The sequence below is a fragment of the Misgurnus anguillicaudatus genome, chromosome 17 (genome assembly GCF_027580225.2).
Source record: "Misgurnus anguillicaudatus chromosome 17, ASM2758022v2, whole genome shotgun sequence".
Taxonomy (NCBI): domain Eukaryota; kingdom Metazoa; phylum Chordata; class Actinopteri; order Cypriniformes; family Cobitidae; genus Misgurnus; species Misgurnus anguillicaudatus.
In genome coordinates this window covers 19,383,096-19,407,752 of record NC_073353.2, presented here as the reverse complement: position 1 = coordinate 19,407,752, position 24,657 = coordinate 19,383,096, and the positions used below count along the sequence as shown (strand labels likewise).

Here is a 24,657-nt window from a genome sequence, read left to right as displayed (position 1 = left end):
CAGTTTCTATAAAAGGTTTTACTGGATGGATGTGTGGATATAAACCACTGGTGTGGGCATGCACCACATCCACATTTAGCTCTGGATTATGGTCAGAAAAATGTTTTGTAGAGATTTGGCAACCCCTAACTGCACAAATTATGCCGGTCTTCATGGATTTCATAATAAACTTTAACTAGCCAGTAAAAACGGCACACTTGTGTCTAGTGGCGGCTGGTGACTTCTTTTCCGAGTGGCGCAAATTGTGTTCGAAGTGTTGTGTGTTGCTTGTATTTTTTGACAAGACACGTGATGCACATAAGTTTACATGACGTGCCGAACACATCTTTTGAAATGACGAGCCACACACATGACGGGCTAAAAACATGTTGTGACGAGTTTCGCATCGTGCACCCTCGAAAAAGAAGTCACCGGCCGTCACTGCTCGTGTCACTCGCAATACGACTACCATTAGCTTTAGTGACTCTTACACCGGAAGTCTTACACAAAAGAGCTTAAAGATGCTTAAAGATGGCAGCTCCCATTTACAGTACGTCAAAAATAAGGTGGATAGTAAGTACATGTTGTTAATTAATAATACTTTATTAGGTAAAGTCAACAAAATTTAATTTCTATATTATATATGTTTTTATAAATACTTATATGTGTGTTTTACGCTGGATTTCCACCAACTGCGGAGCGGCTGCAGATCAGCTACGCTGCGTTATGGCTCCGCACTTCGCCGTTCGCCAATACCCACCAGTTCCGTATTTGTAAGTGACGAGGACCCATGAGGTCCCGCAAATTCACGTGATGATCGCGCGATATCTAGTTCTGTCTCCGCCCATTATGACATTAAATTATGACGTTTTGCTGGACCAGCCCAGATCATGACACGAGATCTCGCAAATTCAGGTATGATCACGCGATATAGCATGGGCGTAGATTTAGGGTGGGACGCTAGGGACATGTCCTTACCAATATTCAGGGAAGACTGAATTGTCCCTAGCAATAATTTCGACCAAACAATTAATCTGTATTTATATATAACCACTGATGTCCGTCTTATTCTTGTGTTTTCTATTTTTACTTATTATATTTTTTTCAGGAATCAATTTAATGAGATTAGAAATCTTTTGCAATCCCGTTCTGTAAAAATAACGCTCTATGTGGTACACAAACGGTTAACAGCTTTCGTTCTCTGCAGTGCCCGCCTCCGTAACTCACATCACTAATATGATTGGCTTTGCATTTCTTTAGTCCCGCGTCTCTAACTCACATTGCTAATATGATTGGCTTTGCATTTCTTTAGTCCCGCCTCTCTAACGCACATCACTCTTTACTCGCTACGTGTGATAGGATGGTTTCACTTTGTACAACGCGCCAAAGTTCACTCAACAAGACACGTGTGATTATTCGGGCTACAGGTAAGTGAGGAAGAAAGTATTATTATACCCACTGAAACTGTTTCATGCACAAAATACGGAACAAGTTGTGTCACATAATGATTCAAGGACAGTGTTTTCACCAATGCATGACAATCCCATGTTAACCTGAGGAGTTGCAAACTTGTGTCAACCTTTTATAAATGGGGTGGCAAGGTTATTTAGGGGGTCCCTAATCCATGAAAGAAAATAACCCCAACATGGTAAAAACATGAATTCATGTCATGATTGCTGAATACTTTACATTACTGCACTGTGGTCATTACTTGCACAGATGTAGACATAATGTAAGGTTGCATTTTAAACTTAAACTATTTTTTTCACACTGATTAACTGTCTGTTAATGAAAAGAAGATTTAATGTGAACTACAGAAACATTAATAAACGTTGTTCAGGAAACAGCATGATATACATACCTACTTCAACACTGGGATTTTTTTTGGCAAAATTAAATTAAGAATTAAATATTAATTGCATATTCTTCAATGTTATAAAGTAAATATGGATTCATATATGTTACAATGTGATTTTCTTTTTTGACAAAGACTTAAACAGTTACTGTTTATTAGGCTCTAGGACATAACGAATTGTTTATTATAGTACATTAAATTTGGGATGGCACCGGGGGTGGCGAGTCAGATGTCACTGAGTAAAGTGCATACTGAGTTGTCTGTTGTTTATGTCAAGTAAACGGTGATAAACAGTTTTTGCAATGCGACCATTTTATTTATGTCCCCACCAATGCCAGGATCAAACCGACGCCCTTGCGATATAGTCATGGCTCCGCCCTGCGGAGCTGTCCGGCATCCGGCAAAAATAGAAGCGCTGCGTATTTGTTCCGGAGGGCTGCGGATGGACGGAGCTGTGACGGATTCGGAACGCAGTCAGTGGAAATACACACATTGACTTGAATGGAAACCGATTGATTCCGCCGCCGTTCCGCAGCCGCTCCGCAGTTGGTGGAAATCCAACGTTATTATTATTTTTATTTACATGCCCATATACCGTATTTTCCAGACTATAAAAAAGTCGCCCTTTTTGCATAGTTTGGCTGGTCCTGCGACTTATAGTCAGGTGCGACTTGTAAGTAGTCAGTATTAATTAATTTTGACATATATGAACCAAAAGACAACATTACTGTCTACAGCTGCGAGAGTCCGCTATATTCTGGTCCTGTATTTATGTAATTCAATGGATTCAGTAATGTGGAATGACGAGCCTGCAAACTTGATGATCGTTGGCTTGTTTTGTTCATTCAGCCTATTTAGCCTTCCAGGTATGTTCAGTATGCTAGTGTGTATCGTGTAAATAACTAATAATGTCTGCTGTTCTGTCTGCTATTGTTTAGTTGAATAACTTGCCTTTCCAGATTAAATGTCTGTTCTTCGACTTGGATTTTATGAAATAATTTCAACGTGTAGTACATTCCGACTTATATATGTTTTTTCGCCTTCATGACGCATTTTTGACTGATGCAGCTTATACTCCAGAGCGACGTATAGTTCGGAAAATATGGTAATCGTTATTCCACGATGGAGACTGGCTTCTTTCCAAGAAAAGATCACGACAAGTAGCAATTAGCAACTTGGCTCAACTTCTATCGATCCAATCAGTTCTCGATGGAAAATCCTGCCCTACATTTTTTTCTAATTTCAGAAGCAGTTTCATTTGAATATACAATATATATTACAATACTGCAAAGATGACAATCGCTACTTCTATTTCATGGTGACTTTAATTATACAATTACACTGAAAAAAACTTAAAATAAAGTTTAACCTAATATTGCATTATCATTTATAGACCCCTTCAAGGTTTGTAAACATTGAATGACTATCGGGTGCGCGCGCAGCATGGGGTCAAACTGTTCATACAATTCAGGCTTTATAATTTAATCTAACAGGTCTGAAAAATTATGACTTACCCCAAATGAAGTGAGCGCTACAAACACAAGCCTCTTTGATATTTGCATTGTTCCAGTCTGCACGTTAATTGCCTGCAGCCGCAGATGTTGTATTTTTTTGTTTTTGAGATTCTGCATGAATCGCGAAAACTTATTAGAAGACCTGGTGCAATTTTCACAGCCCACGACGTAAGTAGGCATTTTTGACGACACCGAATAATACGCAACTCAATCTGCTGTAATGGCTGTTCTGACCCCGACATGCGCAGTGGGAACCGCCTGTGACGTGTATATATATATTATAAACATGATCTAATAATACAAAAAAAATTACAATAAAAACATATTTTATATACACTAAATAATTACTTTTCTATTTTTACAATTGTTTTGAAGGTACAGCAAGTGTTTCTGTCACTGACTATATGGTCATTCCTGTAAAACAACTCTACATTTGAGGATTGATTTTATATGTAATTTTTAATATGTGCTTTCTATCCGTTTTTTTTAAACAAACATGAGTACTTTTCGATTTTCTAGTACACTTTCTAAATGTCTCTCTTAAAGTGTGCTTCCTCTGAGTACACCAGGATACATTACTGTGCTTCTCTAAGAGACAGTAACATTTATCTACCAAAGAGGAGTATAGTAAAGATGAGACACAAGCCAACGGAAAATCCTATCATCATTGAGTGTTTACTTAGGCTGTTCTTTATCATGGACTCCATTAAGGTACTCAATCTCTGACTGCTATTTTGACCTTGAGCGAGCAATCTTTAGTTGTCTTTATTTGCAGTGTGTTTTAATATTAAGTGAGATTATGTCCTATTAGTGAGTACACACAAACATTCAGCTTGGTCTCTCTAAGGACACACAGTGAGTATCAGTCCTCAAGCAACTATAGTGATGCTAAAATGTTTGCGTATGTTAAAAACACATAGAAAACACGCACAGTCCATGCTTTTCCTGTCTCTAAGATGTTGGTGAGATATGAAGAGAACGAGTAACCATGTCCAATCTTTCACAACATATTGTGGCCCAACAGCAGTTTCCGTTGCTCAACTGGTAGAGTAATGCACAGCAACACTAAGATCTTGGGTTTGCATCAACACAAACTGTTCAGTTCTAAAAACGGTTCAGATCTTAAATGCACCGTTATTTGTTTTGGACAGGAGTGTCTGGCAGATGTGTTTATTTAAGTGTAAATGAACACGCTGACCCATATCTTCACAGATGCTGAGCAATTACATTGAAATGGTTGACCTGTGTTTCAACAATCTGTCCAACAATCATCTAACAGAACTGATCTTCCAGCTGGGTGTGAAATAGAAACATAGTATCAGCAATAACCTGGCAGACTAGACTAACTATCACTATATACATCGACAACAACATGCATTTTCCAAAACATCTGACCTGCTATGCAGAAAAACCTAAAACCTGCAGAATGCTGAATAAACATTTGAGACCACTTGCTTAGATGCCAATGAGACAATATTAAAAATGAAAGTGCACCAATCAATTACAGTTCAGAGGGTAAAACTCCCAAATCAATGTGCACGGATCATATATAGCGGCAGAGCTGATCAGCATGCTTTCAGTATTACAGTAAGACAGACGGAGATGAGACCGTAACAGAAGACGAGGCTTATTGGATTGGCATCCTATGAGGTATCACACAAAGAAATCACAGGAGAGTATGTGTGTGCATGTGAGAGAAAAGGAGTTTCATACTCTACCTCTGCTCGTTCAGGAGATGCTGGGGCTGTTCAGTTCCTGGCTGGTCTAAGTGCGGTAACGGGCTTACAAACAATATGCTACAGGCAGCAGAGCTCATGCAGAGCTGGAACTAGCACACTCAGCGAGAGAAACATCCCTCCCCTTCTGCATGAATTAATTAAACCCTCTCTCTCCCTCTCTTTCTCGCTCTCTCGATTATCATTTGGCGCGCACTGTGCTATGCTCTCGCTCGGCTGTAGCGGATGATGTCCCTGTACTTTCTTTTCTGACAGCCTGTTTACACTGCTCTCTCTCTCTCTCTCTCTCTCTCTCTCTTGCTCACTCACTCATTCTGCACACACTCTCTCTCATCAACAGCACAATATCAAAGTGCTTCTTATAGGGCCAGCCCTCCCCTTACCACAGCAGATACCAGTGTAGTGCCTCATGCCTGCCTCTTTACAAAACATGCTCTTTAATTAGATTGTTCTCCTGCTTTATTGTCTTTTGACAAAACTTGAACATTTTAATTAAAATAAAAAAAATTAATAATGTACAATGGGAGTCAAAATCTACATTACTAAATCTACTAAAAATGCTGTGTTGTTTAATTTCGTAAGTATTTTACGAGGCGGTTAATTTGCATGAATTAGTTTGACCACATTTGTAAATGTTTGTACGCTTTGGTTCCGCGCTGTGGCGTTGGGGTTAGAGGAGGAGTTTCATTTTTTTGAATAATAATCATATGTGTTTGTACAATTCACTTTGTACGACTTTTAATGAATTAGCCAACTTGTAAAATACATACGAATTACCATAATATCAGGTTGGACCAAAACAAAATTGGTTGTTTCAACCCATGGTTGTGTTACATATGGACATCTACTGTAGGTAAATTTAGAGCTGAATTTAGAAAGAAATTTACAGAATTCAGGAAGCAATATAAATATTTTTTTGAAATAAAAATCTTTAAGATTCATGGAAGTTGTTTCGTTGGGAGTTTACATGCTGAACTCACATAGTGGTTTGCTTATAGTAGTGTGTTCTTTTGGGGCATTCCACTTTTTTGAAAATATGCTCATTTCCAGCTCCCCTTGAGTTAAACATTTGATATTTTTTTTGGAATCCATTAATCTGATCTCCGGGTCTGGCGGTACCACTTTTAGCATAGCTCAGCATAATCCATTGAATCTGATTAGACCATTAGCATCATGCTAAAAAATAACCAAATGGTTTCGATATTTTTTCTATTTAAAACTTGACTGTTCTGTAGTTACACCGTGTACTAAGACAGAGAAAAAAATAAAAGTTGCGATTTTCAAGGCCAATATGGCTAGAAATGATACTCTCATTCTGGCGTAATAATCAAGGACTTTGCAGCTGTAACGTGGCTGCAGGAGACGCAATGATATTACGCAGTGGCCGAAAATTGCCCCCTTAGTAACTTTCAATGGCAGGGGACTATTTTCAGGCACTGCGTAATATTATTGCACCTCCTGCAGTCATGTTACAGCAGCAAAGTCCTTGATTATTACGCAAGAATTACAGTATAGTTCCTAGCATATCCGCCTAGAAAATCACAACCTTCAACTTTCCGTCGGTCCCAGCACACGACGCAACCACAGAAGAGTCAAGTTTCAATAGGAAAAATATCCAAACTCTCTGGACATTTTTTTGCGCGATGCCAATGGTCCAATCAGATTCAATGGATTATGGCAAAAGTGCAAGCGCCAGACCCAGAGACCGGCTAAATGGACCCAAAAACGGCAAGAATCAAACGTTCAACCCAAGGGGAGCTGGAAAATGAGCATATTTAAAAAAAAACAATGGAGTGTCCCTTTAATGACAGTTTTCCTAAAATGATATCCTATTATATTCCTAAAATACAAAAGCGTCCAATATATCGGCACTCTTTACAATACCGCAATGCATCGCAGTGCGCAAGATTCTAGCCGATACACAGCCCTAGTCAATACAACTTTAAAATTGAACCAAATACAACCACAAGACATTATGATGCTTAAATATTATCAGCTACATAGGTCTATAGTGATTTGGGAAAATATGAAGATTTAAGTCCTGCACAATACACGGTTACGTAACCCTGTAACCTAAAGGTGGGCAGGTGTCATGCAGCTGAGTTCGCTAAAGCATTTGACTAAATACACAACCAGTATTCACACTCACAACAGAAAAACCCCACAATACAACAATACTAAACAATACATAATGCTTGCTCTACATAATTTGAATAATAGGTTAGCTATAGAGTTAGACATTTTTTTTAAATAGTATCTGACAGAATTCTTTCAAAAAAATTTATTCTTGTAGATTAGTTTAAAATAATCTGTATAAATTAGACAGAAAATGCAATGTAATTGTGAATATAAGACGTTTACAGTTTTTAATAATAATAGTCAGAAATATCAAGTTAAAATCATGATGACAGTCACATTGGTTTGACGTAATGGTCTCATAAAGAACAATGGGAAGAGCTTATCAACTAAATATCACTCATCCATAGAGAGAACTAAGCTCCAGCACCATTTTTCCATCACTTCATTTGTACAGCAGACAAAAGGACAGAAATAGCCTGAAGGAGCTCCTCCCTCGCTTCTATGATCAAACACACACTGTTTTGTCTGGCCTGACTTTCACCCAGGTATGCCATACCCCTTTTCACTTTTTGGAGAAAAAGCAATCACGAATTTGCTCGAAAATACCTTTTTAGGTAAGTGGTTTAAATCAGAAGTCATAAGCTGACCCTAAAGCAAAGCCTTCAGCCTGATTCAGAGGAAAATTGGAGAACAGAGCAGACTCATACAAACAGAAATCATAAAGAAAATGTATACATGTTCAGAGAATGTACGGACACCAAACGGGTAAGCATTTAATAGAGATTACATGATAAGACCGTCCTTACCATGACTATTACGGAGTTGTAGGTTGGTTGTAGCTTTTGTATACATTTATCAGTGTTTAGGAAATGTGTAGGAGTTTCAATGTGTAAAGAGATCGGTGTTTCCTAGAACAGAGAGCTGAAGGTGACAGCGAAGAACCGCATCATCTACATGCATCTCGCAATTGTGCAACACACACTTAAACATAGATGTTTGAAACCCTGCAAGTGTTGTAAACTCACATGATCATACAAACTACGCATGACACTTCTGACAAGGCAAGAAGGACATTTATGTAAGGCTGTATAAGATGTCTGAGCGTTCTCCCAGCAAGCAAACAATTCAAAATTTGAGCTGTCAGTGAAAGTCTAATAGACGTCTAACCATAGTTTAAGAATAGCCAGACTATATTGTGTCTATTAGCTGTCATTTCACTGTCTCTGTTTTTGCTTGCTGGGCGCTACGTTTCCCTCGTGCTGTCTGTTTTCACTGATGGGACTTTCCCTTTAGTGTTAGAGACGAAGGTGTGCCTTGTGCCAGCAGAGCGTACGCTTTCACTTCCTGTCTTTTTGTATCTTATTGTCCTCTTTGTTTAAAGCTGTTATAAACTCACTTTGTTATGAATGAAAAAGCTCCATGTGCACTCTAAAAAAAGATGGGTGGTTTTCAACCTAGTTGAGTTGAGTCAAAAAGTGACAAACCCAACACACTGATTTGTAATTTAATCTACATATAATATTTGTTTGGGTTTATGCAAACCCTGTTAAATGTGTTGCATACGGTAAGTTGCATAATATATAATCCATCTAATCCTTTATATTAGTGCAGAAAATGTAAAAATGGAGTTTTGAATCCAGTTAAAACAGTTTGTGACCCCTCTGTACAGAGTCTATGGGGAAGACAGCTGGGTACCGAAAGATAGACCCTTAGACAGACGATAGAGAGCTTGGGGGTTTGATCCACTTTCTATTTTTATCCCTCAGGCTGCCCCGTCTCCCCAGTGAGCGGAAATGCTCTCCTCCGTGCCTAACCACTGTGAGTCCACTGGGACAGGTCAGCTCATTCTCATCATGAGTGAAATGCACCATGGGAAAAAAGGAACAGCTTCTCATTTCACATTTATTCCTTTGCTGCACAACGATGTATCAAGCATACAGTCTATGATAGCAAACTATAAAAATGAGTTTTTTTATGAGCTATTAAAGATTCAAGCAACATAGACACAAGTATTATGAGATGTGTTGTTGGCCACATGGTATGTTAGAGATGTGGTGAGAATGAAAATTAAAACAATAAAAAAATAAGTATTCATGAGAAAGAGGAAATTTCAATAAGCTTGCATGTTAAAGTTATTATGCACAAGGCCTATAAAGGTGGAGTGTGTAGATTTTAGTGGCATCTACTGTATTGATGCAACCAATGGCTCAGTCCACCGCTCACCCCTCCCTTTTGAAACGCATGAAGAAGCTACGGTAATGGTCACAGAACAAACATGGTGTCACCTGAGACAACATAGGGACAAAGTGCGCTCTGTAGTGCACCTAATTCATTGCTAAAAACAATGTTTTTTGTGTATTTGGGATAATACAATGTGATCGCGTGGTTTATGGTTAAAAAACATATTATTTTCCTCATACCGTACATTTTGGTAGCTCCAGATTTCACTCTCTTCCCAGGGTTTCTTGCAGCACTTTGCAGTTCAGGCAGCCCGCCTAAGCTGGGAAACCCTACTGCCTTAACTAGGTCGTCCAAAAAATAATAATTTCGCTGCACAAAGGCCATCAAGTGCATCCAGAGAATAGCGTGATGAGAGGAAGACGTGGTCCGTCACTGTCTGGAGGGTAACTAGCCAGTTGATAAAACATCTCGGAGAATGGCGCGGACGCGCTTCACACCGCGAGCGTGCATGCACAGCACATGGCCGAAATGGTCCGTCACTGTCTAGAGGATAGCCAGTTGATAAAACACGTGTCTGTGAGAACTGTAAGTGGACTTATGTTTTGGGTTTATTTAAGCCTGTTATTGTATTTGTCTATAGTTCTTGCAAATTTAAAGTAAGTTAGTGGGTGATTTTGTTGTTCGAGCAACCTGCTAGCTAGGTTGCACGTGCCTGTTGATATAATTGTACAGCGCTCTTGCTCACGCTATTTATGTGCATTATTTACATGCTACGGTTACACTTCTTTAAGATAATGTAATTAATAGTGGGAAATAATCAGTTTTACAATCTTCGCGCTATCTATCATCGTTCGCCAGACGTTCTACAACATCTGCTTTAATTTGTGTTTATTAAGCCTTTAGTTTCACTTCATCACACAGCTATTCCCTTTATAGGTATCTGTTAAAAACATTTAATTCATTAGTAATCTAGTATGTGTTCATTTTCTGTCATAGTTTCTTCAAAATTAAGTTTTATTTGGGTGTTTTTAATAAAAATATTTTCATTTATTTTCATTTATTTTTCAAGACAAGACACGTGATGCACATAGGTTCACTTGACGTGCCGAACACATATTTTGAAATTACAAACCACACACATGATGGGCTACATAGCCTACATGTTGTCACGAACTTTGCATCATGCGTCCTCGAAAAAAAAAGTCAACAGCTGCCAACGCTAAGTTGATACACAGACCCTGTCCATTATTATTATTTTTTTTATTAAAAGCATCTGCCTGAAACAAAGAGAATGATAAAACAGTGCTTATATGGCCAGCAGTGGACAGTACTGATAAAGGAGTAGAGTTCACCTAAAAAAAAAAAAAATGGTGGCAATTGACTTTTCATAGTAGGAATAAAAATGTCTATGGTCAGTGGGGGCCATTTTTGGTGAACTACTTCTTTTTAAGGAACATGTTACTGTAGTTTCAACAGGCTCTTCCCCAGAGACCCCAGGACAGGAAGTGAGGGAGGAGATTAAGAGGCCCAGTGACAACACAAACAAATATAACATAGCTCATTATCTTATATTCATAAGATTGCATCGGACCTATCCAAGAAAACTAGATCGACCTAGGTCGCATAACAGATCTCTTAAAAAAGTTTTAGGGAATATTACGGCTTGGATTGGTCTTTAAATTAGTAAAAGCAACTTCCTTGCAGATAAAATAATAATAGCTTATACAAAAGAAAAACAAAGAAAAACATGCATGATCATGTGTTTCCATAGACGCATTTGCTAACTTTTTTTTAAAACTCAAGAATACAGTTTGTACGTGCACCACTTTTTCACACATGCATAAAGTGTTACTGCATGTCATTGACACCCACCCACACATACACAAGGGCACACAAACACATACAACACACTTAATGCATTTTAGAACATGCTCTGTTTACTTAGTTTAGTTTAAAAGATGACACTTAATGAAAATTCAGACCCTTCAGCTGATCTCATGTGAATCAACTACAAAATAAAACAATATTATATATCGTTATATCGATTATATATATATATATATATATATATATATATATATATATATATATATATATATATATATATACATACATACAGTCATGTTCAAAATAATAGCAGTACAATGTGACTAACCAGAATAATCAAGGTTTTTAGTATATTTTTTTATTGCTACGTGGCAAACAAGTTACCAGTACAGTAGGTTCAGTAGATTCTCAGAAAACAAACAAGACCCAGCATTCATGATATGCCCGCTCTTAAGGCTGTGCAATTGGGCAACTAGTTGAATTAGTTGAAAGGGGTGCGTTCAAAAAAATAGCAGTGTGGCATTCAATCACTGAGGTCATCAATTTTGTGAAGAAACAGGTGTGAATCAGGTGGCCCCTATTTAAGGATGAAGCCAACACTTGTTGAACATGCATTTGAAAGCTGAGGAAAATGGGTCGTTCAAGACATTGTTCAGAAGAACAGCGTACTTTGATTAAAAAGTTGATTGGAGAGGGGAAAACCTATAAAGAGGTGCAAAAAATGATAGGCTGTTCAGCTAAAATGATCTCCAATGCCTTAAAAGGGAGAGCAAGACCAGAGAGACGTGGAAGAAAACGGAAGACAACCATCAAAATGGATAGAAGAATAACCAGAATGGCAAAGGCTCAGCCAATGATCACCTCCAGGATGATCAAAGACAGTCTGGAGTTACCTGTAAGTACTGTGACAGTTAGAAGACGTCTGTGTGAAGCTAATCTATTTTCAAGAATCCCCCGCAAAGTCCCTCTGTTAAAAAAAGGCCTGTGCAGAAGAGGTTACAATTTGCCAAAGAACACATCAACTGGCCTAAAGAGAAATGGAGGAACATTTTGTGGACTGATGAGAGTAAAATTGTTCTTTTTGGGTCCAAGGGCCACAGGCAGTTTGTGAGACGACCCCCAAACTCTGAATTCAAGCCACAGTACACAGTGAAGACAGTGAAGCATGGAGGTGCAAGCATCATGATATGGGCATGTTTCTCCTACTTTGGTGTTGAGCCTATTTATCGCATACCAGGGATCATGGATCAGTTTGCATATGTTAAAATACTTGAAGAGGTCATGTTGCCATATGCTGAAGAGGACATGCCCTTGAAATGGTTGTTTCAACAAGACAATGACCCAAAACACATTAGTAAACGGGCAAAGTCTTGGTTCCAAACCAACAGAATTAATGTTATAGAGTGGCCAGCCCAATCTCCAGACCTTAATCCAATTGAGAACTTGTGGGGTGATATCAAAAATGCTGTTTCTGAAGCAAAACCAAGAAATTTGAATGAATTGTGGAATGTTGTTAAAGAATCATGGAGTGGAATAACAGCTGAGAGGTGCCACAAGTTGGTTGACTCCATGCCACACAGATGTCAATCAGTTTTAAAAAACTGTGGTCATACAACTAAATATTAGTTTAGTGATTCACAGGATTGCTAAATCCCAGAAAAAAAAATGTTTGTACAAAATAATTTTGAGTTTGTACAGTCAAAGGTAGACACTGCTATTTTTTTAACACACCCCTTTCAACTAATTGCCCAATTGCACAGCCTTAAGAGCGTGCATATCATGAATGCTGGGTCTTGTTTGTTTTCTGAGAATCTACTGAACCTACTGGTAACTTGTTTGCCACGTAGCAATAAAAAATATACTAAAAGCCTTGATTATTCTGGTTAGTCACATTGTACTGCTATTATTTTGAACAAGACTGTATATATATATATATATATATATTATAACAATGAAACAAGAAATGCCTAAAACAATATCTTTTGCTTGCAAACCACACTCAATACTGAAACTTCCCTTGCTTGTCACAAAGCCTAAGACACTGTGAAATCCTCAAGTCATCTTTTTACCACAGTCATGCACACATCTGCAGAGATGGAGAGCTGGTTTCCTCTGCAGGGTCCTCCTGCTCTTACTTCAACATTTCCTTTGATAAAAGCAACTGTGTTTGCTTTACTGTACGTGAGTGTGTAAAATGCTCCCAATCAGCTTTCCAAACACTCTTAAATGCATGAAATACATTTGATTAAATCGTACAGTGGGGTTTAAATGAACACTCTTATGCACTTTTCTGTTTTTATAAAGTTTGGATCAAAATCTCTGACAATTTAAGTCAAAAGTTAAACTATATGGAGCAGAAATAGTGACAAGGAATCTATCTTTAAATCTTTGCTCAGACTTGAGAATCAATATATACTGTATGGCAATGATGAATGGTAAACATTGGCTCTGCTATGCACACCATCCATTTTCACCACTTCTATTAGCATGCAAATGCACAAAGAGTATCCTACCTCCAAGAAGCAATGGATGTGGCCGTTTATTTTTAGGGACTGAATGCTCATTTCAATCATAGCTATTATAAAGGTATGTGCTTGCTAAAATCATCCGTATTGACTACTACTAAAAGTTATAAAAGTTAGATACAAATCCTAAATTGATGAGTATGATTCACATTTGCCAAAGGCATAAATGTGAGAAAAGAAAATGAGCAAAAAATGTAATAAAATTCAACATTTAAATTTTAATCTGCCATAATTTAAACATGGTGAACGGTCATGCTTACGTGTCAGCTTTTAATAATTCAGCAAGTAGGTTTAAATAATTAAACTTGGATTTAAAAAGTAGATATTGCATTTGAAAATTTAAAGACGTGTGAAATGAATGCAGCTGGGACTCCGTATGTATGATTCATGCTGCTGAGTGTGACACTAGATGCTTATACGATCAAGCTTTAATTTAAACCAAAAAACTGCACTTCATCTGTGAGACTTCACATTTCAATAAACTTGTAATACATTATATTTCTTTTCTATTTCAGACACAGCAAGAAAGTCCAGTCGGGAACACGAATCTCGAATCCTAAATTGTTTGTCCTGAAAATCAGATTTGCAACCCATTAAGTTTCTATTAATACACGAAGCCATGCCTCACTAATAAAAGTTGTTTGCTTTTGCAATAAAACAAACAGGTTGGAAAAGTTCCCGAGCGTTATTACTTTTCCACAGTCGCATCATTTTTACTGCTTCCCTCAAGCTACAGCCTCCCTGTTTGCTCAGAATCACATGGACCGATCAGGTAATTGGTTTTATTTTGAGAAGAGAGCCATGTGAACAGACTGTGTACCCCTTTGGGAAGATTGAAACACTTTTGTTTATTTAGATATATCCTAGTGCGACAGAGGGAAAATCAGCATTGGATATAAGAATAATCTAGGGTAAATAAGAAATAAAGCTTTGTATGAAACACAGCTATGTGGAGGAGACAGGGTTGCTGCAGTAAGCATGCACAGCTTCAGACTCAGGCTGTGAGGGTGGGTGTAAAGTACATGGTTTTTAGCAGGACTTCATGGCGCGAAGGGACAAAAACCACTGACACCTAATTATTACACCCACCCCTGATGGATTTATTATTACTGAGGGTGGTAGAAATTAAATGGAGCGTAGTCAGGGAATGCAATTTGGGAACAGCGTTTCTAAAGCACAGGTTGACTTTATTATGTTGTGGGACGATTCCCCTGTGGTGTGTAGCCGTGTCACTTTCTGAAGTTGAACAGGAACGAGAAAACCCTAACGTTGTTTCACACTTTCGAGTTGTTGAACAGCTCCCCCCCAAAAAAAGATGTGAAGTGAGATGTGTAAGCTTGCGCTGGCATATACAAGTGCAGTTGGCTTGTAGGGACCTGGGTTTGAGTCTGGCCTGGGTTTTGATGTTTTCTGTTTCTCTCATCCTCCACCACTGCCCTTTCTGCTTCTATTGTCTAAAAAGCTGTGCAAAGCTGTGCTTTATTGCAATTTCATGCAAATTTAATAAAGTCACTTTTTTGTTTAACTCTCTTACGGTGTCCATTAAAATATAGAAGTTATTCTTTAACACTAGTTTTAGGGCCTTAAAAGGAGATGAATTATTCAGTTTAGCTCGCCCTGTTTTTTATAAATATCTGGCCTAGGGTGGCCATTTGTGCCAGTTCCGCCGGACAAGTCTCGAACATGTTTTTGGGTTAGTTCTCCGGAAATCGCGTTGGTCGACCGCATACGTCATCAAGGTTTAATATTTCGGGTTTAATTTCATAAAAGCAACCGTCACATTTCAAGGTAAGAATGAAACTGCAATGATTGTATGTCTTAAAAGAAATAAATCTTAGTTTTCTAATGTATTTTAACTGAAATGTGAGAACCTCGATGACATATGCGGTCGAGCCACGCGACTTCCGTAGAACGAACCCGAAAACAAGTTCGGGACGTGTCCGGTGGAACTGGCACGAATGGCCACCCTAATCTGGCCCTACGGTGTCCAAAAGCTTAAAAATGCTGCCTGCAAGGAGGTAGCAAGGGAACAAGGCACAATTGAATATAATGTTTACATTGCACCATAGCTAAAATGCTTTATTACATACATGTCAGAATCCTGCCAGATCCTTGTTCGTATTTAGATCTAGTCATCATGGCAGGGTTCTGACAGTACAATGTTTTATGTGGGAGATGCGTGGTTTTAGTATTGGTTTATTCTGACCACGCATTTCCCGGGTCTCATCACTTTTTCCCCGATCCCTTACTTGTGATTATTTCCAGGTATTTGTAATTTACTTTCTCCCTATTTAAGAGTCCTTGTGTTTGTTGTCCAGTGCGGGTTCGTCAGTGTTACTTTGTTGGTCAAAGTGTCTTCCAGTAAGTCTTGCGGCATATATATCTTATGTTCCAGTTAATGTTTAGCGTTTTGTTTAAGTAATAGTGTTTAGTGTAGTCTTGTTTGATTTCTGTTTGCCCTGTTCTGTTTGTTGGGTTATTGTTTTCCTGTATCTACCCTGTTTGTTAATAAAGTCCTGTGTTGTTCCATCACTTCCGCATTTGGGTTCTTCCTTGTTCCAAAATCCTGACAGTACGAACCCGCCAACACTGAACCCAGCGGACTATGATCGAGGATCCAATTTGGTGGAATGCCCTTACCGCTGAGTCACGTTCTGGTTTTGGGTCTTTTCCACCACAGAAAGGACTTGATCTGCGGAGCTATGCCCAGAAGGTCCTGAGAAGAAGGGCTTGCTTTTCAGACCGGATGGTCAATAGATAGCTCCTGGCCGGTCTCGACAACCCTCCTCCTGTCTCGGAACGTGCGGGTATCATTTCAATGCCGTTTTGGGAGATGGTGTACCGTCTCGACCGACAGCAACTGCCCCGGGATGAGGAGACGACAGTCGGCCCGCAGCTATCGGCCCCTAGGGGTCTCATCAGGGGGTCGATAAGGCTGGTGAGTTCGGTTCCCGCCTCTCCGAACCCCGGGGCTTCTCTTACATCTGCCTCACCCACACCTACTCCTGTTGTGCCCTCTGCACCTTCCGCACCCAGGAACAGAATGAGGAAAAAAGTGGTGGCTTCTTCACCACATCCATCGTCCGTCCAGCCACAGCTTCCTGCTCTGCCAACCCAGCCACTTCAGCCGGCGCAGCCCCTGCCACAGCCATCAGTGCAGCCACAGCCGTCAGCGCAGCCAGCGCAGCCACAGCCATCAGCGCAGCCAGCGCAGCCACAGCCGTCAGCGCAGCCTGCGCAGCCTGCGCAGCCACAGCCCCCAGCCCAGCCACAGCCGTCAGCGCTGCCTGCGCAGCCACAGCCGTCAGCGCAGCCTGCGCAGCCACAACAGCCGTCTGCGCAGCCACAACAGCTATATGTATCTTTGAACTACCAATATGTACCTTTGAAGTACTAATATGCACTCTTTGGGTACAAATGTGTACCTTTTTGAAATGGTACTGTCCCAGTGACAACTTGTGTACCTTTATTTCTGAGAGTTTCTATGATGTTTGGCATAATATAAAATGCAGTGCTGTAACAGATCAAAGTAATGGGTAATGATGATGACAAATGTAAAAGATCACGTAAGTTAATAAGCAAGGCATGCATATATAAACCAAACATTTCCTGTTCTTTATCTTCCCTGTTATTGATATATTCCAGCTGCCCTTGTGTAAATACACACCTCTTCTCCCTGCAAATACAATACTAATGTGATTACAATGGCTCTAGGGCTCATTACGGAGGTCCTAATTACCAGAAAGAATAAAGGGAACATCTATTCAAAAGATCCGACTTGTTATCATGTTCGCAATTTACATGACTTGACATACAGAAATTACTGAGGAGGCTTTTGGGTTTACTGTTCTCTAATTGTGATGCTACCAATCGATCAGATGCTCAGGTTTTCATATAAACGAAGAGGAAATGAATGCAGGGGGAAATGATGCCCACCTTTATGCAACCCCAATGACACAGCCTGGATGACATCAGCAGATCGCTGTCACCATAGCAATGGAAACCTCCCAGGGAATGTTCGAGAGAATAAAGCGACCGTGCATGCTGGTAAATATCTCTGTGGAAAAAAGTCTAATCTTGTCCTGGGTGTCGGATTTTGTAAAAGTAAGATTTTGGTGTGCGTGGCTACGTTCCAGCCAAATCACTTTGAGACTTCAACTTGAGGTCATTTGTATGTTTTAAACTAGGGCTGTTAATTGAATGAGTTAATTAGATTAATTAGTTATGATGGAAAATAATTCATTAAATGCTGCATTTAATGCACCCGATCAAGCCAGTTCTGCATAGTCACAAAAGTTTATAATTGTACATGCTTTCAGGCCTTGCCAATTTAAATATTTAAGCACAAGACGCGAAACAGATCTCAATGCAGTGCACACACATTGTTTAAGAAGTTTTGTGTGTTTAGTGATTAATACTTTTTTATTGATTTTCACAATACAACATAACGCATCTGTACAAATCAGCATTTTTACCCCAGTTTCAGCAACCCCCACCCACACAAGGGGTCCCCACTAGAGCTTGAGATTACAACTTGGCTATACAATTCACTACAATAAATATTACTTCCCGCACATAATATTGGAACAGGAACAATAATAATACCACTACCAATAAGATTAAAAAGATAAAATAATAATAATAATAACAAATAAGATTTTTTTTAAAATAAAATAATAAAAAATTTAAAAAAATTACTGCCCCCTTTCCAAGTAAGATAAATATCTAGACCATTTCTTAAAAAAATTAAAATTGTCTGCCAATCATTAAACTGGTTTGTACCCAGTCTCTTATGTGTTCGCACCAAGTTTTGTGTGTTTGTGTTTTGTGTGTTTCCGTTACTGCGCATGTCTCTGCGTTTTGAGTGCTGAATCAGTTAAAAAAATTGTACTTGTGCAACTACACTGCATGCAATACGCCGACCGAAAGTCATGTATTTTAGTGTTCCAATTAAAGCACTGTGTGAGGTGGAAAATTAATAATTCTTTTTTGTTTAACTTTATCAGAAACAAAAAAACTATTGATTACTTATAAGTAATATGAAATTAATATAATTTGTATACATTATTATTTTTAATCTTGTCTCCATATGTTGTCTTCAAAAATATTGGCAGTCTTTGTCATATATGCATAGCTGTTTACTGTATTGTTTCATTCATTTGCATTTATTCATTTATTCCACTATGGTGAATGAAGCCTCTTGCGCTGAAATGAGCTTCTCTTCATGTTGGCACGGAAATTAAACTGAAACTTCATTACGACTGCAACTCGGAGGCAAACTGCAACAGTCGTGTCCGAATGTCATCTACAGTGCAAAGGCGGCCTAAACGCAGTGCCCAGAAATCCTCCAAAGATGCAGAGCATAAATGCTACCTGGGTGTCAAAAATGTGGGTGGGTCCCCCAGAAAAAAAACATTTACTGGAGTAGATACCATTTTTCTGGTGCCTTTAAATTAAACAATTCATTTTATAGTCTTAACGTTTTGTTGCATGAGTACAGAGGTGCGAAAGTAGTGAAAACACAAAATGGAGTTTAAATTATATGGAATCAGAATCAGCCTAGTGGAATATATTTGAGGAAGCAGCAGTGTGGAAATCAAGGCTGCAGCTGAAATGCGAAATTTATTAGGGCATTCCTCAAGTGGAATGGATTTCATTGACGGTGCAGTGAACAGACATTTGGAGAAAAAGTGAGTGGGTCCATGTCATTGGTCTTAAAAGGTGTGGATTTTATAAATAACATAAAAAACATATGTTGATATAACTTCAAATCACATATTTTTACAGTGTTTGCAGAATTAAGCAGTTTAAGGCAGTACAGAAATTAAGTAATAATTCTACATACACTGTAAAAAATATGTCCAACCTGAAACACATGAAAAGCACTGGTTATTTTATTTTATTTGAGGTTAATTTCTCTATTTCCATGCCAATATTAATTAGATTTTTAATCATTTGACAGCCCTATTTTAAACCTTTAGTTTGTAATGTTCCATCAGAAAGGGTGGGTATAAATGTAACATAAGGGGTCGGTTTCCCGGACAGGGATTAGACTAGTCCTAGACTAAAGTAAATGACTGTCCATCTGTCCGGTGTGTTTCCTGCCTTTGGCCTTAAAGATGCTGCATTCAGTAGGTGCCTCTCTTAGCAGCACCTTCAATCTTGTCTCATTCATCGTGTTTAAACCAGACAAATGTATAATTTGGTTGTTTGGTTCTTATTTAATTAAACTGTTTATCTGTTGTTGTAATTTAATTGTGGATCATTTTAAATTCTTTAGCTAATTTATGTGACAGATAAATTCAAAGGCTTACACGTTTTTTTCTGCAGCTATACGATCACTTTCTGGTAAGCTAATAAAACAAATAATATAAGATAAAGCAAATATATGTACGTTCAAATGACAGTTTTTTCAAATGCCAATTTAAAATGTTTATGAAGCAATACAACATGCTATTTAAAATGAATTGATCAGATTGCTTAGTTAATTCACTTCTACTTTATAGGTTTTGCAGTAAAGAAGCATAAACTGTGTGTTTACAGTATGTAGGGAAATGTTGGCATGCTGGCATCCTGCCCTTCACCTGCCCTGCATCTCAATGTCTCAGCATTTTTTAATTGAAATGCTCGATTTCTGCTTCCTATCGTGATTCGGTGAGAAACTATAGCATAATAAATTGCTGTCTAGGGCCTTTTATACATATTCAGCGGGGAGAAGGAAAGATGGGGGCTAATGACATATTAAGAAAGTGATCCATTTGCATTGACTATGTAGGTGCAATGTAACTGATAAAACAATACATGAATGAAGTGAAAATGTTTAGCATTTATAACATTATTTTACAATTTTTTCTTCAGCTATAAGAAAGTCTCCAACATCTAACAAATATTTCAAAAATATAACAAGGCACAATGGGAGCTATGTAGTATTACAAACCATAACTCGCTGATGCTGGCAAAAGTGTGCTGTATTAAGAATCAACTATGACTGTTGACCAATCAGCATCAAGAACTGGAATAAAGTTTTTGACGGATGTGCATTTTTGCTATGTGATAGTCAACAACAACCTTACACACATGCAGAGGATATACAGGTGCGTACAACAAATGGCCAAACAGTGTTTATTAAATGGTGTTTATTCTAAACCGGACTGTGTTTAAACATAATATAATCATTGATTTCATTATTGATACTAGATTTTGCTAATATCAAAATTATGTGGGAATTTTCATTTCTGCTGTTATATTTTTTTAAAGAAATTTGGAAAAAATTAACTGAACTGGCATAGGTGCGAGCTAGAAAAACAGTATCGACATACAAGCCTGTCTGTTTACAAGTCCACACAATTACACCTGACATCAAATCATCAAATATGTAGTCATTTAGCTCATCGTATACCACAGAAACAAATATGACAATGTACAGTATCTAAAAAACAACCACACTATTCAAGACGTTTTTCAAAGGCTGGGGAATACTTGGGAATTTTCATTATGTATCAAATACACTCACCTAAAGGATTATTAGGAACACCTGTTCAATTTCTCATTAATGCAATGGTGTAATGGTGTGGGGGATGTATTCTTGGCACACTTTAGGCCCCTTAGTGCCAATTGGCCATCGTTTAAATGCCACAGCCTACCTGAGCATTGTTTCTGACCATGTTCATCCCTTTATGACCACCATGTATCCATCCTCTGATGTCTACTTCCAGCAGGATAATGCATCATGTCACAAAGCTCGAATCATTTCAAATTGGTTTCTTGAATATGACAATGAGTTCACCGTACTAAAATGGCCCCCACAGTCACCAGATCTCAACCCAATAGAGCATCTTTGGGATGTGGTGGAACGGGAGCTTCATGCCCTGGATGTGCATCCCACAAATCTCCATCAACTGCAAGATGCTATCCTATCAATAGAATGCTTTTAGCACCTTGTTAAATCAATGCAACGAATTAAGGCAGTTCTGTAGGCGAAAGGGTGTCAAACACATTATTAGTATGGCGTTCCTAATAATCCTTTAGGTGAGTGTATAATAAAGTTATGTCATTTAAATTCTATAATGCATTTACATGCAAACATTGCTCATATCAGAATCAATTCTGAAGCAAGCTCACACACAAAAAAATTACACTTCCATTAAATACTCTGCCATTAAATCTTTACTTAACCTATTCTGCACGCAAGACCTTAATTCTTTGGCTTTGTCCATTGTGATGAAATATATCTGATGGATTGTATATACGGGATGGAAATTTTAATGACATAGGACAAACTTAAGGTCAGCCCTATGGCGTTAGATACCAGTCAAACACAAGCTGTTATGACAACCTTAAAAGAAACATTGTGGAAATGATCTGTGCCTGTATATATTGTGCTTAGTATCAAGAGACATCCCTCTGTCAAACACGACTGAATGCCCACGATTGTCTGCACTTAATACTCCACTTAAGTAATAATTTTTCAATCTGTGCAGAACAGCACCATAAATAGGACGATGAAGAAGGGTCACCATTACATCCTTATATCATCTTTGTTTTTCACGTAAAAGCTTTAAATGCATTCAAGAAAAGGAGGCTGAAGTTTGCAGCATGATGTTCCAATTGTAAATCATTGTCATGCAGCACGCAGCATACAGCTCTGCGCAGAGCAGTGATGAAATAGAAGCTAAAAATAGCAACCTCCCAGGATCCCCCTTTGCCCAGCACTGTAAATACTTCATTCCAGAGACAGTCTTGGGAAAACTACCGCATTTGCAAGCTTTTAAAAAACAAGTGTGCTTTTTTGAAATGTGCATTTAATACATACTTCAAGCAATAATATGGCCAAATGAAAGGACAATAAAGGTTTAATGAAAGCACAGTCATCCTTTACATTTAAATGAGAACACTATGCTTAATATTAGAAGAGAACCACCACTTAATATCAAGAACAGTCTATTATATGTAGCCCATATCCAATCAAGGTCCAATACTAAAAAATACTAAACTAAATTGCTTATGTCAAATAAATGGTAAAGCACTCAACAAACAGCAAATGTGTAAAACACAACCGAATTGAAAGACGATGTAATAGTTTTACCATTCCGTTTCCCAAATAAAACCGCAGTTTGCAATTCATATATCTGTCTGCATTAATGTTTTATCATACTAAAAATCGCAGTACTCTAATATTAAAGACAACAGTTAACCTACCTACAGTAAAGATGAATTCAGTGTCCTCGTGTCTTCGGCTGGACTCATTGGAGTCGTGACTCTCCTCCGACTAGCCTCTCTCAAACCCTATAGTGACCTGCCTATCTAGACAGCATTACTGGTAGCAGACATCGTTTTCCATCAGCTAAGTGTGTATTCGGGAAATCCGCATAGTGTGATGCCACAAAAGCGAATTGAATGAACAAAAATGTCGTGCAGGTAAGCATCATACAAGGTTGCCTCAAAAGCCTTCTTCCGCTACTGAAATTTGAACAAAGGTTTAGCCTATCAAATAAACATTACTACGCCTTAAGTCAACTCGTTTAGAGGCTTGTTGTAAAAATGTAATAAAAGTCTATTTTTGATTTCACATTTAAAAGTTCTGTTACCTGTGGTGAGCGTTCACCTTTGCATAAAAATATAATTTGTTGGATTTAACCCGGTGTTAAATCGTAATTATAGCTTTATTTGTTGTATTAATTTAAAGCAGCAATGCAAAAAAACAAACCGTAAAAGTAATTTGTTCACAAATTGTTTATCTCCAAGATTTTCATATATTTGTGTAGGTTTAATGCGAAAACCTTTCTTGTCAGTTAATCTCTGGGGACCCGTGGATTGTATTTCAACAATGAAAGTCACATGATTTTCAAGTGGAAAGTGGTCGTGGGGTTTTGGGTGTTGGATCTGACAGACATGTTGCTACCAGGGTGGAGAAGACAAGAATATTGGTTACCATGGTAATATTTTCTCATCCCTACGTCATCACGCAACCACTTTGGTAAATCCTTTACTGCAAGGTTATTGTTTGTAAAGCTAATAACGCTGGCTGCGTTTGCAAATGTAAATTCAATTTAAGAAATATGATTTGTGAAACAAATGTCAGTCCGAGCCTTAAATAGATCTCTGGTGACCTGGTTAATATCAGACACACTCACTGCTGTCCTCCTAATCGTTACAGGATGCTGGTCTTCTGGTAAAAAGATTATAGTCTAATAAAAATAGCAACAATGATAATAATAAAACTACAATGAAAAGAACAATCTTGACAAATTGGTAGTGTTTTGTATTTCCTCTTAATACAATGCTGCCATCTTATGGTGGAAATAAAATATACAATTTATCAAAAGGCTATACTTTGTTTTTTATTTTAAATAAAATCTCATCTTTAGAATATTTTATATATATATTTTTTTTACAATTGTTAGTAGTTCCCATTTTTCTCCACCTTAATTTCCAATCCCGGTTCACGTCGTGGTAAAGCAGGACATTGCGACAAAAGCATGTGGGTATGTGGTTATTTAGGGATGTATAAGCAGGCTGCATTTTTAACACAATTATGACAGCACTGGGTTTATCTTCTACCTCAGGCCGAGGCCCATAATTAAGTTCCCAGCATGCCATTGTGTCCCAGGTGTACCATCGATCTGTCTGCCAGAAAAAGTGAGTTTGCCTTTAGTTGACCTTGCCAACCAATCTGCCTATTTAATAACTAATCCAAATATTCTAAATCACAATGGATCCAATTAGATGCATATTTTGAATATTATTATAGTCATACAGTATAGGTGCATGTTCTAGGTGCAGTACACATTTAAGAGAACAAACTACTTATTTTTAAAGACTCTATGGTAATAGACCTCAATGATTTAAACCCCTAAATGTCATATACTGTAGTTCAAACATACATTTCACCTTTGCAAAAGATTTTTGCACTTTACAGTGCTCAAGGCAACACTCACAATATAACACATCACACATTTTAT

The 24,657-nt window shown here is 38.1% G+C and overlaps 1 protein-coding gene across 4 annotated transcripts in view; it reads right to left on the bottom strand.

Moving 5' to 3' along the window:
* Nucleotides 1-23,210, bottom strand: part of dgkg (diacylglycerol kinase, gamma) — a 147,895-nt gene extending 124,685 nt beyond the window's left edge. For 2 of the 4 annotated variants that reach the window (XM_073855120.1, XM_073855124.1), the window contains exon 1: nucleotides 5,067-5,356. The gene's annotated coding sequence lies outside the window, so the exon portion shown is untranslated. Of the gene's footprint in view, nucleotides 1-5,066; nucleotides 5,357-22,894 lie in introns of those variants that run through there. The other 2 variants (XM_073855121.1, XM_073855122.1) reach the window with 2 other exon arrangements.
* Between the last annotated feature and the right edge of the window lie 1,447 nt (nucleotides 23,211-24,657).